General features: G+C 44.1%; 1 protein-coding gene across 3 annotated transcripts in view; it reads left to right on the forward strand.

Annotated features, from left to right (window-relative positions):
* The first annotated feature begins 7278 nt into the window (after nt 1-7278).
* The window catches only part of MOCS1 (molybdenum cofactor synthesis 1), a 31875-nt gene continuing 26506 nt past the window's right edge, over nt 7279-12647 (forward strand). For 2 of the 3 annotated variants that reach the window (XR_007766172.1, XM_050893585.1), the window contains exon 1: nt 9061-9140. The gene's annotated coding sequence lies outside the window, so the exon portion shown is untranslated. Of the gene's footprint in view, nt 7338-9060; nt 9141-12647 lie in introns of those variants that run through there. The other variant, XM_050893586.1, reaches the window with a different exon arrangement.

The raw sequence follows: 12647 nt of genomic DNA on the forward strand, positions 1-12647 counted from the left end.
CAGACAGCTGCCTCTCAAGGGCTTGATTTTCTGTTACCTTACAGGCTATTTGTAATCATTGATGTGAAGGTGAGTGGCAGGAACCAGGAGAGCAGAATTCTCTTCTCTAAAGATAGCATCTCAGGCCCACATTTCCATCACTTCAGTGACTAAACAATGCACAACAACGTAATGATCCTCTGTCTGAAAACTCAAATAAAGTTCTTCCAAGGTATTGTCACATTTTCACCTTTTTGGAAACGCAGCTTAGAAATTGGCAATAAGGAAAACATTGGGAAGAGGAGATGAGAGAACAGAGTGAATCTGCAAACAGCTCCTTTCTGTCTGTCTTTTATAAGATGATAGCCAAAGACGTGAAAGAGGGAAATATTCAGTGAGATTTGGTTTGCTTAATCACAATTCTTTACTGTGATTTGCAAGAACTGAGCAGAACTGAAGTGCCTAGGGGATCTGAAATGACAGAGAAATATCTGTGGGATGCTAAATCTGGAAGTGACTTAACAGTATCTGAAAAAACATAGTCTTTGATATAAGCATCTACAAAACAAAAATGCCAACAGCCCACAAAGATGCCCCGATGTTTTTATTATTTTGTTTTGTTTTGTCTTGTTCTGTTTTCTGCCTTGTGACTTTCTAACTTGATGAAGCTCTTTGGATACAAATTAACTTTCTCAGAGTGCTGTTTGTTACATTTTCACTTACCTTGATGGGATGCTCAATAGACTGGAAGTTGGCTTATTTCAGCAAAATAAGCCCAGAAATAAGCAGAAAATAAATCCCATCCTAGGTAGACTAAGAACCTGGCTATAAACAGTACCGCCTAGTTTTGAAAGGGATAAGACAGGTCTATACTTTAGAGCCTTGACAGAACTTAATTGATTTCCAAGTCACATCAAACTCTTCCAGCACAAAAAATATCTTGGAGGTCTGTGGTCTTGCTTATTGTTTTGTTGGGATGTGGAGATTTTTTGTTGTTATTGACGAAATTTCTTGCTTCAAAGCAAATTAAGTGGGAAACAGTCATCATATTTCATAAGATCATATGTCCAGCTGTTTAATTAAATTAATTGCTGTTCCGAATACAGTGACTAACTTCAAGAGAGCAAGACAGCACCTGTATTGGAAAAGAGGCTTTGTTTGTTTGTTTGTTTTGTAATGCCTAAGGACAAAGCCTGTATAAGGCCATTTGCAGTTTATTTCTCTTCTCCCCATTCGAAGACCAATACATTTCTCTTGGAGCCAGAAAGGCATAATTCCTTCTCTTAGAGTAGATGAAGACCAAGAACTGGATCTGCACTTGGAGGAAAAAGGGAGATCATGATTTGTTTTGTCCAAAATACAGCTGAATTCTCAGGTCTGAGAATCATCCCACTGACCCAGTGCCTTATGCCCAGAGTGTCAGTGGTCCTGACATGTAAGGTACCATCACATACCATCAACACAGTTAACTTCACTCTTAAAGTTAAGCAGGATTTCTTTAACATGGAAAGGAGGAATGGGAGTTACTCATGGGAGGAGAGGGGAGGGCACTGGGAGTCCAGGTCATCTGTAGGAAGGTGTTTTCTAACACTCAGGTACCTCCTTTTACCATGTCCTTGAATTCAGTCAAATATGAAAAAATGTAGGCGTGTTAACAGATTAACCCCCAACCTACAACTGGAGCTGCCTGGGGCAGAATAAACCCACAGAGAGTTAAGCTGAGACAATGTATGACTTTGTCTAAGCTTTCGTTTGGTTATGTTTGTGTCAACCTTATTAGATGGGGTTGTTCTGCGTCACTATATTCATTCTTCTCACAGTTCTCAGGAATTAAACACGATAAGCACCCAGTTAGACCAGCAAAGTTGTCGTGGTCAGCGCATAAACAGCCTGTTTACCAGGAACGTTGTGTAAAGGGTGGAACTGTGCAATCCTGCTCCAGATAAACAAAAGCTCAGCAGCTGTCCTGCACAGAACTTCTAGATAAAAAACAGGAGGGCACAAAGTGCTACTGTTCCTCAATTGTGTAATGCTGAAGGCATGATGATGATATTTCATGTAAAGGAAGGAAGCCAAGAGAGAAGGGTATGGTCGTACATAAATGTTAAGGTCAAGCTCACAGCAAAATTCTTTTTTTTTTTTTCCCTCCCTTCCTCCCTTCCTTCCTTCCTCTCTTCCTCCCTCCTCCCTCCCCACCTCCCTTCCCCCCCACCTCCCCCCTCCCCTCCCTCCCTTCCTCCGCTTTCTTCCCTTCTTTTTCTCCTTCCTTTTTTCCCTTTTTCTACTTATATCAACCTGGTTTTTATGCATTTCTTAATTCCCTTTCTGCAGTATGGAAGAGGAAATGTAGACTTAGCTTTAATGTGTAGGATCAGTTGGATTCCTTTGTATTCTACAGCCCATTACTCGAGATGCTGCTAGATACTGCTCAGACAGAGAATGCCAAAAATTTCATCACTATCAGTTTAGTAACATTAAATAAACATTTTTTCTTTTCTCATTGTTGTGAGCAGAAAAACTGGATGACATCAAAGAAAATACAGCAAAGGAGAAGGGTAATAAGATGAGAGAGGAGAGGGTTTCTCCAGCACACAGAAGGTAAGAAGGAATAGGAGAAGACAGCATTGACACCTATTTTCTAACCAGCCTGGTTGGTACCATGCCAACGATTTTCAGACCAATTTGATTAGAAGGGCTGGTCTTGTTCTGATTTCTTCTGCATCTGTGACAGGCTGTTGTTTTTGTGGCAGCCTTGGCATGGGTATTTACAAAATCCCTATTTGTAACTCTGTGTGTTTTTTGACCCATGCCTTTTAATTCCATGGGAGCAGTATGTCCTAGAGAACTGTGGATGTTATTTTGTGCCAGCTACCAGGAAGAAATGCCAGGAAGGCTCTCATGCCTCTTTCTAGTGAGGAAAGCAAACTATAACAGAAGCCTCTGCTATATCAGCTCCCTAGGATTTCTCAAGTGTAGATAAGAATAACTATGCAGTGGTGTGCCCTGAACTGAAAAATGCTATGACACTCACAAGCAACTGTGAGATGCCCTAAGCTAGACATTCATACCTCACATATGCCCTGAAGTTTAACAGTGAATCTCTATCCTCATGGTAGTTTCTTTAAAGGAGTGCCTATGTTGCTCACTAGTAACAAATGCAAAGAGAGACGATGTTCTGCTCTTGCAAGAAATAAGCAAAACAATCAGCATGTCTTTGCAAACTCTAACAGTTATTTCATGCTCAGTTTGCAGGAAGCTGGACATGGAGGCTTTCCCTTGGTTTGCGCTAGACTAAGCACTCCCGCAGTCTTTCCTAACTGCAGTCCCAACACAAGCCCTGGCTGTGTTCCAGCCCCACATGAGGACAGGATCAGGTCTTCCACTTTGCCCTGGCTTTTGTTCAGGTATGTAGCCCAAAGTTTCAGAAAGATGTTGAGAAACTCTTAACGGATGCCTAGTTTGGACAATGAGGCAATCATGATTCAGTGTGGCAGGTCCATCCAGCTCACATGCTGTGCTCTCTCCAGAGACTTTTTAATCATTATTTCATTATTAACATATCTTTAAAACTTCGTTCAGTGCTTATCTGAAGCATGAATAGCATTGGAAGTAGCCCAGCACTTTGCATTTTCGTATTGTTCTGGGATAGGCTCACAGAGGATGCTGGTACGTGGACTGGACTCTGCCCTTCAATTTTCCATGTGGGTGTAACGCTCCTTGGCAGGCACACGGACTTTTACAAATGGCACAGTGCAGAGTCTCTTGAGGAAAGTTAGTTAATCTCTTGTCCTGGTTTCGGCTGGGACAGAGTTAACTCTCTTTTTAGTAGCTGGTACAGTGCTGTGTTTTGGATTTAGTGTGAGAATAATGTTGATAACACGCTGATGTTTTAGTTGTTGCTAAGTAGTGCTTATCTTAAGCCAAGGTCTTTTCAGTTTCCCATGCTCTGCCAGCAAGCAGGGGTGCAAGAAGCTGGGAGGGAGCACAGCCAGGGCAGCTGACCTGAACTAGCCAAAGGGGTATTCCATACCATGGAACGTCATGCCCAGTATATAAACAGGGGGGAGTTGGCCGGGAGGCATGGATCGTGGCTCTGGCATCGGTCAGCGGGTGGTGAGCAATTGCATTGTGCATCACTGGGGTTTTTTTCCCTCCCCCCGCCCGCCCCTCCTTTTTTTTGTTATATTCCTTTTCATTACTACTATTATTATTATTATTGTATTTCATTATTATTATTGTTAATATTATATTTTACTTTAGTTATTAAACTGTTCTTATCTCAACCCACGAGTTCTGCCTTCTTTCCCGCTTCTCCTCCCCATCCCACCAGGAGTGGGGCGGGGGGGGGGATGGGGAGTGAGGGAGCAGCTGTGTGGTGCTTGGCTGCTGACTGGGGTTAATCCATGACATCTCTGAATGTGCAAGAGTGCTGAATGAGACCTGTAAGGCGTTAAGTGTGAATTCAGCAAAATCTTGAAACAAATAAACAGCTAAATAAGACATGGTTGATCTAGGCTCCCTTTAAGTCAGAAAGAAAGGCAGCAGCAGGAAGGGCAGGAAATTTCTTTCTTTGGAATTTGGACTATACAGTTACTCTGTGCCAAACACAAGTGAATGTCTGCATAGTGTCTAGAAGACAACTGAAAGACCAGTGGCAAGAGTTTCTGTGGATCCTAAAATTGCCTTGAGTAACTGTCTTGAGCTTCACTAGAGTGACAGTGGTCTCTGCAGCTAGATTTAGACAGGTATTATTTTGCCATGGTGGAATATCACGCTCAACTTCGGTTACAATGCAAGGGTGTGACACTGCACAGCATCTTGGCCTAAATATACTAACCTCAAACCTTTAATTCTTTACTGAATACTAGTTCTTCAGATAGCTGCTGAGAAAAGCAAAGAAATCAAACATCCAGCTGCTGTTTCAGATATGCAAAAAACCTTACTCTTCATGACCCATGACATGACTGTATCCCAGTAAAGTTAAAATGGAATCATCTCTTATGTAGATGCTCTTATTCCATTACATTTATTTTACGGTTTCGTTTAATTCTGGGCAAGTGTTTCTGTCAACCAGCAGTAGCTACTTCTGACAGTAAGAGGTTGCCTTTGGAGGTAAAAGCTGATTTTATGCTGGTTTAATGAGATGTGCCTATATTTGTACAATCTGATAAAACTGGAAAAATACAAGGCTTCAGGTATGCAAAGACATTCCATTTCTTAACTTTCCTGATATGCTCAGTTCTGCATTATTGAATTGGATTACAGATGTAAGTCAAGCTTAACATAGTCTTTAAGTAAAATAAAATAACTATAAAACCGTAGAACCAGACCCTTCACTGTAGGTACGAACTTTTACTGGAGAAAGATATTAGAGACCCTGCGGATTTTTTTTTAATGCTGATTAAGGAAATGATAATTTTTTTTCTCTTTCTGAGGTTGTAACAAATTTTGATCTTTATTCACTTTACATCTAATTAAACTTTTTTTGCAATTGAAAGGCTCACTGAATTGAACAATTACTACATTTAAGATGAAGCTAAAATGCTTTCTGTGTTTCAGCCTTCATTATCACTTGCTGTTCAATTAAATTCAGGAAATCTTTTAATTACAGTTATTGCAGTTCTACAGGGAGAAGTGACGCTTCACAAAGCTACTGTAAATGTAAACATCAAGCTTGCTTCTGCATCCTTTGAAAACTGTAATTAAAAACAGTATTTTGCCTTCTTATTTTCTCTATTGTTTTGATCTGTGTATATGTTACCTTGACATCATACTGATGAGAATGGTTTCAGAATAGATATTTGGCCACATCACAGGTCATTCAAGTCTGTATTTCTTTTCAAATGGCTTCAGCTTCGCAGGAAAAAAAAAAAAAAAAGCAACGTTGCATTAAGTTTTCGTGTTAGTTTCTATCCAGCCTAAAGACTGAATAAAGTCTAAAGTCTAAATGCTTACAACTGAATTGGACAGAAGAAGGTGTTTTGCTACAGAGCAAAGACTTAAGTATAACCTGACTAAACATTGGAATCTGTACCAGCACATTTAACTATGTCTTGAAATAATGACTGACACAAGCAATTTTAAGGCCCAGTTACTCACATATCAACAAGTACCGCACAGGTCAAACACTAAAGGATTAAGACTGTGCAGAGAATCGTTGATGGTTTTGCAACCATTAGTTGCAAACGCAAATACCCCTGACACAGCAATTTGGTAATGGAAAACAAAATTATTTAAACTGGAAGAGTTATCATAGAAGCAGCATCGTATATAAAGGTGTGCGTTTTACTCTTAACAGCTACAGCAATGCAACAGCTGCACAGTTCTAAGGCTAAGAGCAATAGAAGTCATTTAGGGAAACACATGTCTTTTGGAAGAGTAGCTGACACGATTTGGGGAAGGGGATCCAGGGAAATTTTGGGCACCCGAGCCCTCCTTTCATGTGTGAAACAGGTTCAGAGTAAGTGCCTCAAGTTCAGCTCGGCAATGGGTGATGACGCTTTGCAGACCCATCGCCCAGAGGCGGTGGACAGGGGGCCGCCAGACGTTTCGCCATAAGGCCCCTTGTCTGTGAAACACTGGGAGTGTGGGGGAAGTATATTAGGCTGGAAAACTGAAATACTGTGTTCTCATGCCCCGTAAGACCCATTATGCCCCATTTAGTTCCTGTGCCCATCTTCTTTACAGATTTTACTCGGGACTCCGGCAGGACTGAGGTTGAAGTCATCGTTTCCCCCAGAAATGTTCCCCAGCTGAGGATAACCGTGTTGCCTGGTCCTCTGCCTGTCCCTGCTGGGACACGTACCCAGTGTGCGGATCCTTCCATGCCCGCGTTTCCCACGAAGGCAGCCGGCAGGCAGGCCTGGCCTGCAGGCCTCGGCCTCTACACCTGGCTTTTGGAGGGCTGAGGCAAGGGCGGGGCGAGGCAAACAATAAAGGCTGTCAGTGCACGTTTTGCCCTTGCTGCTGAAGGACGCGGAGCTCGCAGGAGCTGCTCGGGGCCCCTGCCCCCGGAGGGCACGTCAGTGGCGAGGGACCTGCGGGCCACCGGTGGCAGCCGCTCCCTCCGCCCACCCGCCCGGCTGAGGGGAGCGGACTACAACTCCCGGCGTGCCGCGCCGCACCTGCGGCCGCTCTGATTGGCTGCCTCCCCCCCCCGCCCTCCTCCGCGTGACGGTGCGAGGCTGGCGGCGGCGCCGGAGCCCCCCGCGTGTTGGGGGCCGGTGAGCCGCATGGCGGCGGCGGCGGCGTGGGGACGGCGCGGCGGCCCCGCGCTCCTGCGTGCGGCGCTCGGGGCAGCGCCGGGCCGCGCCTGCAGCGCCGGGGCGCCCGTGAGGGCTCCCTCCGCCGCGGCTCAGGTGAGGCGGGGCGCTAAGGGGTCCGGCGGGAGAGGGCTGTGAGGCGAGGCCGGTGCGGCGCCGCGGGGTGAATGGAGGGTGTGGGGCCGAAGGTGGTCGCCGGGGTTCGGCGGCCGGTAACGGGCGAGTGCCGCTGCTGGCGGGGCGCTTGGGAGGCGTGCGGCCGCCGGAGGTCGTGTTCGGCGTTTTGAGTCCCGGGCCGGTGCCTGGCACTTAAAATTAAGAAAACGTAGTTTGTGGAGGGGTACTTGTGATAACCCAGGCTGCGGCTGGCGGGGTTCCCGAGGGGAGCTTGGGTTTGAGGGTTCCCCTGCCATAATCGGCTGCAGCGTAGGGGTGCCGCAGCTGGAATCTGCTGGGGCTGACGGCAGCGAAACTCTGCATCGTGCTTTCTAATAGAAGTACTTAATTTTGCAACCTGTCCCAGACCGGTAGGTAAGTTGTATGGTGAACATGACTTGATTATATGGGGGGGGGGGGGCGGGGAGAGTCAACGTGACATGTAGTAATATATAAGTCTATGTCCTTGCTTTGTTGAAATGTCACCCTTGCTTTGAAAGTAAGTAGGACATTCGGTCTCTTGGACTGAACCAGTTCTGTGTTCCTTCCCAGTCAAAAAAGAGATTACACAACGTCATTTGATCTGCCTAGGTCAAAAACAAGTGGTTTGGCAGCTTTCAGTGGTTGTGCTCCGAGTGGTCACGCGAGCTTTGCAGTGAAGCTGTTTGTTCCGTTGCTGGCATGAAATCAACACAGGTGTTGTCCTGATCTAGCTCCTCCTGGTTTAACTTTTGGTCCCCTAGATGGATTCAGTCTCTTGGTGTCCAAATGCAGGAGAAACAGCTGCACAGAAGGGCAAAGGTTCTGTAACTGTCTAGCAGAAATAGGGCATGACACGCAGTGTAATCCCAGCTGGGACATGATTTATTGATTTACTTGCGATTGCATGGCTGGCTTTAACAAGCAGAAAATAAGCTAAAGCTACTAGTGACAGTCTTTGTGTTGCCAGAATTGAATGCATTCACTACCACTTACTCATTTACAGAAAGTCAAATGGATTTGTGCGTTCCTTTATTGAATGCTTACTTGGCTGGGGAATCTAGAAAGGTTATTGAGTTCCTTTTGTCTTTTTTTCTAAACCATATACTTTTTTATTAATTTTGATCAGAATTACTTTTAACTACTTTCTATAAATCGAGTAGTTCTAACATGCATTCAGGAATACTTTTGAGAAAGCTTGGTTACGACATCCATCTCTGAAAGCCCTAGTCCCTTAGGGGATGAAAGCCACGGTGGTTAGAAGAATGGGATGGGTGACTTGTGTGTGTGGCATAATAACTGTGACAGGTGTGATGGGGCACTGGCTGATACCCTGCAGGGCCTGAGAAGCAAGCTAATGCAAAAGCAAAGACAGTGGAAACTTAGCAACTATACAGTGATAATATACTCGTTGCTCCTTTCTGTTCTAGGTCTGTCCCAGGATTCATCTGTAGAGAGGAGCAATTAGTGTTACAGCCATAGAGGACAGTGAAACATACTTTCAGATGACAGGATGTTCAAACGTTCAAAACAATTGTGAATACTGCTTGACTGTCTTCTGGATTGGATCAGAAAACGTTCATGGATTCTGTTTAGTTTCATGAGATTTCAATTGGGTGCAAGGGACGCGAAGGGGAGAAGAGAGCACTAGACTCTCTGTGTTTCATCCCCTTTTAAAATGGTCCTTCCAGCTGTGGAAGGAAGAGTTCTGTAACTCCGGAGCTTCAGGAGACAACTGAAAGGCTGTGTCCAAGGCCGTCCATTGTAAGTCTTTAGGTTAGGTTACGCACAGTGGGGTCAGTACAGCTGCTTTATTGGTATTGTGTGGTGAACTTATGTTCAATTTATGGCCTTTTTAGCCCGTTCGTACATGCTGGTTTTTGAGATAGTGGGGGAATGTCTGTGTACATGCTATCCATTCTGTATCCTGCATTTGCTACCTGTAATAACACTTTCTATGAATGTTTCTAAGTGACACCCTCCAGCAGAAACACCTAATAGCTTTTATTTGTGTTTTGAATGTCCATTAAGTCCTTATAATGTTCTCTATATGAAATATGTGGTGAAAATTGATGTATTTATAGAATTGAAATGATATTGACTAGATAAATTTTCACAGCCTCCGATTTGTCCAGTCAGGTTATGTCAGTTTTGAAGGTGAAATCAGATATACCTGGGAAGCTGATCCTAAATTGTTTACAAATAAAACCCAGAACTTGATCAGCTTATTATTGGACTGGTTAGTCCACACATTTGAGACTGTATCTTGGTATTTAAGATACAGTTGTCAGTCTCCGAGATGTGTGCAGGGTGGTGTCCCTTTTTCTAAGACTAGATAAGAGCAGGTAGCAACAGGCACTCTGAAAGCAGCATTTTCATGGTTGGCTGGTTGTGTCCAAGCATTTCTTGACTAATTCACAGTTAACAAAGGAAAGTCTGATGCTATCCTGTCATCTTGTACACATGATGATACATGTCCAAATTATATTCTTGAATAAAAAAAAAAATCGTATAGGATTACATATTTCTACTACAAAACTGTGTATTTTCCAGTACAACAGAAAAAGTAATTTGTGCCCTTTTTTTTTTAATTGTAAGCTGGAATTTTACATGCAAAAACCACAGCTTTTTGAAACAAAGGAGGAAGATGAGAGGACTCTTAAGATTGTGAGGCTTGAGAGTAATAACATCAAGGAAATTTGCCTTTTTTTTTTTTTTTTTTAATCCTGGTCTAGATGTATCATTTCCAGTAAAGGTCTTCGACATCCTGATACAAAGTTTCATTTCAGCTTCCTCCATCTGTTCATGTAGATCCTGTAATTCAAACATACCCAACTGAAATTTTCTGTGGCTTCAATGACGTCTTCACCACTGGGATAAAGGGGAGAGCCCAGCTTGTCTAGAAAGACCTCATATGGTCCTTATTCTTGGCCAGTCATGTCTGAAACTCTCTGTGTCCTGGAGCTCCATTTTGTGGGTAGCTGGCCAAAGTCCCTGAGCAGTGCTCTGTGTGCCAGTAACCAGAACTGTAGCATGCTGTTTGGGGTCAACTGTTGGGCAGCAGCTGCTGAGTCCTCAGAAAAACATTTGTCTTGGACTTCTCAGCTCAGACCTCATTCTGGCACTTGGCCTACTTAGACCTATTTCAGCCTCTGTGGTTGTCTAATTTCCAGGTTGAACAAGGACACTGCCACCACGTCCCTACAGGCTAAGATATTAAGGGTGAGGCATGAAACAGAAGAGCTTTTGCTGGGTTGTGTCCATGATGCTGGCGCAGCAGTGTTAGGCACTACAGTGAGGCGGCAGCGCTGATGCACAAACCCAATAGGATCACGGGAGCTGAAAGAGCCAGCGGGTTCAGGAGCAGCACTAGCAGTGTCATAAGTACACAGGTTGTGGTGGTCCCTGAGGCCTGTGCAGAAGAAGTGTTTGGAAGCATTACTGTTTCATAGTGCACAAATATCACTGGGGATAAGGTGAAGGTGAAAGCAAGTATAGTACTCAATCTTCAGCTTGATAAATAGATAAGAGCTCTGTTCTCTTCCCCCTTGTGTTTAACTGAGCCTTTCCAGTATCTGTCAGTTTGTGGTGTTCGTGGTGGTTATTAATACCTCTGGTGACAGCTTCCAATTTTGCTGTGTTGTTAGAAGAGTCTCCTGGAAATCAGAGGTGAATTGGCAGGTCTGAAGGGTTGACAGCTTGTCAAAATAGAGCTGCTAGGTGCAGTCGTCTAAGCTCTCATTCTTTCAGTACTAGTATAGAACATGGGATTGACAGCCCGGAGAGTGAAACTGTTTTTTCATGGATCAGATGAAGCACACTGTGTGACGGGGCATACTCCTCCGATGTGCAGAAGTGTCTCCTGTCAACTATGGAGAGAGGGGAGTAGGGACTTGGGGGTTATAACCATCCCTTTTGAGTGAAAAAGTTATGTGGTTGGGCATTGATATGTTAAAATACCAACAACCACTCATCTTTTCCAACTGCAAGGAACTAAATAATGCTTTCCTTGTAGCCTGGGAACTGTAGCAGGCAGCTTTTGCTTTCTCTGTGCTCCGATAGCTCTCACACAGGCTGCAAGTGACTACGTCCAACCTCACCCTATTCTTCCCCTTCGGAAAATCCTACTTACACGACTACCTGGGAGATTGCTTCATCCTTGCCCTGAGTGACCAGGAGGGCAGCTGAGTTTCTATCTCTGATATTTGGCCTTCCCTGTGGAATTGATAAAAATATGAGTCAGTGCTGGGTGCAGTGGCAGTTTTGGTAATACAGGATCCACTCCCACTGGAGCTCAAGCTGATGCTACTGAACTCCTCATGGGTGTCTCCTAATTCCTCCTTGCTGACATCAAACTGGACAGAAGCTGAACTAACAGCTTAAAAATTCCATCTCCAGTCATTCTTCCCTCCCAGACAAACCCATCTCTGTACGCGACAAGAAGCTGATGGAAAGAAGCTCTAGTAGCTCTGGAAAACTTTTCTTTTCCCATTCCCAACACCCACTGTTTTGCAGCAAGAGAGCAAAAGTTAGTTTATTCCAACAGGAACTTGAAAGTATATTGACGGCAACTGCCTGCTGAATGCCTGTTCTTTTAATACTGCTTCTTGACAGTTCACTTCAGAGTAATTAATGAAGGGCAGTATTATTCCTCCAGTAAGTCCTCTTACTTTAGCTTCCTTGCTTGTAACAGCCACACAGGTGGCTGGCAGACCAGGAACAGAACCATTGTCTCCTGCATCCCACTCCAGTGGTGGCTCCTTTCTGAAAATAGGAAATTACTTTAAGCGTATCATTGTCCTTGAAAGTATGCAGTTTTGGCATCCATTACATACAATCATTAAAGTCTCCCTCTCTTGCCTCCGTTCTGTCAGGGAGGACAACTTTTCACTTCTTTCCCTCCCTGTAATGCATGCTGTAAAACAGGGAGGCAGGAGGTTCGTACTGTTCTGTCTTCAAGTGGAGTGGGTAAGGAAGCCTCATCCTGAAAAAGGTGCAAAAATGAGTTATTGAGAAAGAAACAGGAGAGGAGTGCTCCTACAAGAAGGGCTAATATAATTTTAAAAAGCATGGGAATGCTTTCCCTCTCAGATGTGAACACTTTTCCAAAATAATAGGAAGGAGAATGTCAAAAAATCCAACCAGGCCAGAAAGCAGTGCAGTTTTCAAGAAAAAATACTTTTGTGTTGTGTTTTTTCTGAGTTTGGCGGTATTTAAAATATCTTCAGATTTAGTCTGTTCAGGGGTGAGTTTTCTAACTGGGGAAGAAGC

The sequence above is a fragment of the Gymnogyps californianus genome, chromosome 3 (assembly GCF_018139145.2).
Source record: "Gymnogyps californianus isolate 813 chromosome 3, ASM1813914v2, whole genome shotgun sequence".
In the NCBI taxonomy this organism is placed as follows: Eukaryota; Metazoa; Chordata; class Aves; order Accipitriformes; family Cathartidae; genus Gymnogyps; species Gymnogyps californianus.